This window comes from Oncorhynchus keta, chromosome 21 (genome assembly GCF_023373465.1).
Source record: "Oncorhynchus keta strain PuntledgeMale-10-30-2019 chromosome 21, Oket_V2, whole genome shotgun sequence".
NCBI lineage: Eukaryota > Metazoa > Chordata > Actinopteri > Salmoniformes > Salmonidae > Oncorhynchus > Oncorhynchus keta.
In genome coordinates this window covers 7908902-7914901 of record NC_068441.1, presented here as the reverse complement: position 1 = coordinate 7914901, position 6000 = coordinate 7908902, and the positions used below count along the sequence as shown (strand labels likewise).

General features: G+C 47.9%; 1 protein-coding gene across 5 annotated transcripts in view; it reads right to left on the bottom strand.

Moving 5' to 3' along the window:
• LOC118400054 (ras association domain-containing protein 5-like) overlaps positions 1–6000 on the bottom strand; it is a 60137-nt gene that overhangs the window by 29845 nt on the left and 24292 nt on the right. The window lies entirely within an intron of this gene.

Here is a 6000-nt window from a genome sequence, read left to right as displayed (position 1 = left end):
CCCTCAGCAGCCTGACGTGGAGAGTAATGAGGAGGATTCTGTGTTCTCACATGCAAAAAGGATTGTATTTTATTTCATTTTAATCTCTTCATCTGCCTTCCCAATGAAAACTGTTCGATATGAACAAGGCGTGACTCCCTCACTGCCTTGCCCGGTCACGTGATGGACCATAGCCCGGTATAACCCTGGCCAGTTGAATCAAATCCCCTCATTCATGGTTTGACCATTTGTATCACCTTCGTCTTTGTGTGGCGTACTGTAATGCTGACAGAGTGCACTGCTCTGTGTGTGAGTATTGAAGAATCACATACTAGCCATGTAGCCAGCAGTCAGAGACCTCTCTCCCAGAGCAGAGGAATGAGTCGAGGTCTGGGGACGTTCTCCAATACAACACACATGTAACAACATTTAACTACGACAACACACGCTTACAAATCCTTTCTCCGGGAATAACGATGAAATAGATTCGATGACTCAGGTCTCCAGTGTATTTTCACCATATGTCAGACAAATCTGCTAACGTGCTCCTGTGTTCAGTTCAGTCTTCTGCCTGAGAAACGTGTTCACGTGGCGCCACCTAGAAGGCTGCTCTCTGTATGCTTTCGACACAGCACTGCTTCTGAGGGGAACTATCCCTTAAAGTACAGTACAGTGATACTCTATGACAGATGTCACTAGATGGAGCCAAAGAGCTAAAATCTCACCGATCGAGATGAGAGAGTGGCACGAACAGAATCAACAGTACACATAGAAAAGACTGTCACTGCTGAGTGTTCTTAGATCAGAGGTCAGGGGGAAAGGAGCAGAGGAAAGGAAGAGATTGATCTCTGAAGGGAAAGGGACAGCCTGCTCTCCCATTAAAACAAAAAGAAGGGTCAACAGTCAGAAGCGACACACTTTGACAGCTACACAGAACCAAGGCAAAATATCCTTTCTGGAGGAGCCTGACGCGTCAGCGGGAGGCACAGGCTGCCTTGCTTATAGGAGGTGCCTGGGAAAGAGATTCTCAGTGTTGATGGAACTAGAGGTCAGAGAGAGAGCACGAGAGAGCGAGAGAACAAGAGAGAGAAGGCCAACCCAAACACTCAGAGAGGGGAAATGCATTTCGGGAGGAGACTCTCCCATCCTGTCCTCCTCTTCACATCTCACCCCTCAGGTTTAGGTGACACCCCATCTGTCCCACTCACGTCAGACTCGTCCGCCCGGGTGGGTCTGGCGCTGCACTTTCCCAGAACAAGGATCAGTTGAGACCTGTCTGTTGGAGTGTTGATGCAATTTATAGAGCTAAGAGGTGAACAACCCTGGCCTGTCCACAGGCTCGGAGACAGAGGAGCAGGAGGGTGGATCCAGTCTGACAGATAGATAGATGCCCCGTAAGTCTTAGAGCGCAGCGGGATGGAGAGCTGCCTGGGCGTCTATCTGTTCCTCCTCTTCCTGCCTCTGATACACTGCTGTCAACAGGGGACGGATAATGTCGTCTGATATTGGTCACACTTACTGTATTCACTCTGCACACAAACACACACACGCATGTTGATGAAGCGTCGCACCCTGAAAAGCTCAGCTGTGAGCGCAGACTAAGCCACGTTAAGAAGAGAATAAAGACACTCATAACTCCAGGCTGAAGAAGAAGAACACAGCAGAACAGGGCTGAAGGCAGATGAACGTGACAGCCTCTGTGTCTCTACAGCACCGAGGGGGATGCAATTAACTGTCCCAAACAGGCTCAGTGTGGATTAGAGGACTCAAAGCCCCCCGAGGACCCCATGAGGTCCCCCAGAACACACATTAGGACTATTAGTGAGTAAACTCCCTACACCCCATCAGTATTAGGGTCTTTACTGTCTAAACCCCTCTGCCGCTGAAACCACACTGAGTTAACCGTACCACCCTCTCTCCTCGCCGCCTTCCCTCTACCCACGTACCCCTATAAATTCAACTCCCACCCCTATGACCCCCTTTACGAATCCTATAACCTTTGTTAATTTACTCCCCCTATACCCCCCTATTCTACCCTACAGTATTGCTTGCTGCAAAAGAGACTACCCCCTACCCAGAGGAGCATAGTAAACATATGTTCCTCCTGCCACCATCACCCAGCCGTCTGTCTGTCTGTCCCACGTCTCAGTCTGCCCTCCTGCTAATCTGGGCAGGATGCAGACGATCTGTACCCTCCCCTGGCCATCACAAACACCCCCATCCCTTCCTCCCCCCTCCTACTCCTCTCCGTATCGCCTGGCCCAGCCTTGGTCACACACACAGGGCGTCTCGGGTTACAGACGCAGGGATGAGCTGAGATTTTCCGGCTCCTTGAGCATTGTCTCACAAAACTAGACGCAGGGGAAAAATCTATGGCATAGGAGAGAGGAAGGGAGGGGGAGAGAGGAGAGGAGGAGATGAGAGAGAGAGAGAGAGAAACAGCAGTGGGTGCAGAGGTGTGGTCGATGTCCTCTGTCTACAATGAGGACGGAGCCCAACTGCTGAAGTGAGAAGACTGAACAATTGATGGACACTGACTCAGACGTCTCTCTCTCACACTGACTCAGATCTCTCTCTCTCTCTCTCTCTCTCTCTCTCTCTCTCTCTCTCTCTCTCTCTCTCTCTCTCTCTCTCTCTCTCTCTCTCTCTCTCTCTCTCTCTCTCTCTCTCTCTCTCTCTCTCTCTCTCTCTCTCTCTCTCTCTCTCTCTCTCTCTCTCTCTCTCTCTCTCTCTCTCTCTCTCTCTGCAGTAAGGCAAAAAAGCAGGGGATTCCATTTTCTCACAGGATTTACCTGAAAACACCCATATCTAACCAAAATAATCACACCTCAATGCCAGAGCTGGAGCTTCCAAACGCTCTCTACAGTAGAGACAGTGACAGTTGGAAATCCCCTCAGGGAAAAGCCATCAAACTGAAACGACAGAGGATGAAAAGAGAGAGAGAGTCAGCACTCTTCTACTTTCCTTTCCTCTGAAAGAGTAAACATTCCCTCTCATCCGTGACGGAAAACTAATGGTATTAAGAGCTGTTGGGCCAACAGTCACCAAAGAAACATACACACACACACCTTTCGGTTACTGGCCCAACGCTCTGAGCCACTAGGTTACCTGCCACACACACACACACACACACACACACACTACTTCAGGTTAATGATACTGATAAATTACAGTTTTGAGATCTTCATTAACGTGTGAAACTTTGTATCTGCTGCTATCTGGGGATGGGCATAGTGTGTGTGAGCTCTTAGGAATGCTAACTGTGTGTGTCTGTATCTCTGTGTGTGCAACACTTTCAGGAATGCTGACCGGTTCCTCCGTAAACTGTGTGAACCACCTAAAAAGAATGATCTGTGCCAGTATGAACACAAGGGACGAGGTATGTCTGAGCAGGTCTCTACCCACTCAGACACAACCATTTAAAATCAGTTTCACAATTCCTGACATTTAATCCTCATAAAAATTACCTGTCTCAGGTCAGTTAGGATCCCCACTTTATTTTAAGAATGTGAAATGTCAGAACAATAGTAGAGAGAATTATTTATTTCAGCTTTTATTTCTTTCACCACATTCCCAGTGGGTCAGAAGTTTACATACACTCAATTAGCATTTGGTAGCATTGCCTTTAAATTGTTTAACTTGGGTCCAACATTTCGGGTAGCCTTCCACAGCCTTCCCACAATAAGTTGGGTGAATTTTGGCCCATTCCCCCTGACAGGGCTCATGTAACTGAGTCAGGTTTACAGGCCTCCTTGCTCACACATGCTTTTTCAGTTCTGCACCACACATTTTCTATAGGATCGAGGTCAGGGCTTTGTGATGGCCACTCCAATACCTTGGCTTTGTTGTCCTTAAGCCATTTTGCCACAACTTTGGAAGCATGCTTGGGGTCATTGTCCATTTGGAAGACCTGTTTGCAATCAAGCTTTAACTTTCTGACTGATGCCTTGAGATGTTGCTTCAATATATGTTTTACTGTGGATATAGATACCGTTGTACTCGTTTCCTCCAGCATCTTCACAAGGTCCTTTGCTGTTGTTCTGGGATTTGCACTTTTCGCATCAAAGTATGTTCATCTCTAGGAGACAGAAAGCGTCTCCTTCCTGAGCGGTATGACGGCTGCATGGTCCCATGGTGTTTATACTTGTGTACTATTGTTTGCACAGATTAACATGGTACCTTCAGGCATTTGGAAATTGCTCGCAATTGTTGTTAAAATTACTTGTGTCATGCACAAAGTAGATGTCCTAACCGACTTGCCAAAACTAGCTCCAGTAACCCTGCACATTGAATAAAGTACTGGGCCTAATCTGTATCAACCTGGATTCTTGTGTTCTTTAACTCTCATTAGTTCTTGTGTCGTTTTTATTCTTACTTTTCATTTTTATTCTATTTCACGTTATTCTTATCACCGCATTGTTGGGAACGAGCTAAGAATTTTTAAAAGGTAAGAATTTCACTGTCTCGTATTACTACACCTGTTGTATCCCGTGTACGTGGCGAATAAACTTTGAAACTCCACACAGTCATTCTCCCCGAGGCTCTGGGCTCTAAACTCCCCCGGCCAGCATAAGGAATCTCCTCCTTGTCAAACAAGCCCTCTGTCTAAAGAGTCACTTCCCTTACAGAGCCACACCGCACTGTGGCATTACTGTACCGAACCTCACTTCCCCTACAGGCACTGCTGAAAAAAAACTGGACTTTCCCCAGCACAACTCGTATAACGTCTCTCGCTCTCTCTACTTGTCTTCCTTGCCCTCTATCCCTCTCATTCCTTTTGGGTTCTGCAGAAGCCCTTCCCCTATAGGGACAGAACACTATGTGGCGGTGTGGTGCTTCCCTGAGCCGTGCTGTGGTCAGAGCTGGAGAATCCCCCTGCAGTACCTGGAACTCAGGGGGGCTTTTACGAAAGAGGGGAAACACTGATCTCTCTGTGTGTGTGTGTGTGTGTGTGTGTGTGTGTGACAGTCGCCAGGACCTTTTATGCTGACATCTCTCTCTCTCTCTCTCTCTCTCTCTCTCTGTTCTGTATATCTCCCCCCCTCCTTTTCTCTCAGATTCACCTCCGTCAGCAGACTTTTCTGGTGCCAGAGACTGTAACCTTGAGACCAGCTATGTCCCTCTGTGGTAGCACTGCTACAGTCCTCCACACCTCTCTTCCATCACGGACACTTCCCTGTTCCCGTGTCTCTCTCTCTCTCATACATCCATCTGTGCCCACCAGCCGCTCACCCAGCCTGGATAAAGCCTGAATAAACAGCTCGTGCTCTGACCCACCTATACCAGCCAAAGTCAACAAACCCTTAAGCTTAACCAAAATGGTCTGCTATCCCCCTCTGAAGCTCCGGTGTGTGTGTGTGTTTGGTCCCTGCTGGATACAGTAACACTAATCTGAATCTCTCTACCACTCCTTCCTTCCTCAGTTCTTACAGGCTACAGCTCCCACAGGAGGCCAAACCAAAACACAGAACTGTCCCCGTCTCCCAGGCAACAGAGGAGAGAAGGCCAGGACATTATCTAACAGAACACACATGTCGAACGCATCTGTGTGCTTGTCTACAGCTGACATCACACACAGCAGAGAGACCCCCTGAAAACGCAGCTAGCCAAATCACACACAGGGGGCAGATTTTGAGAGAACTAGAGATAGCCAATGAAAGGGAGATGTTGTGAGAGATGGATGAAAGGTGTGTGAAATTGCATTTGTCACATGTGAGGAACACAACGTGCTTACGAGCCCATGCCAAACAGTTTTTAATACGAACAATTCAATAGTTACACAATAGGAATAAAATATACCAGATCAATGTTTTTCAGACAGAATTCATGGTATGAAATGGCGCGTGCACACACACACAGCCACACACACACACACACACCAGATATAACCAGCGTGTCAGGGCAGAGGAACGCAGCAGTCCAATGAGAAAAACACACTAACACACTCAGCGACTGGAGGCCAGGAGGTTTTCCTGAGAAAGTAAACATCTGGCCCCTGGGGCCCTTAGACAGGAGGACACC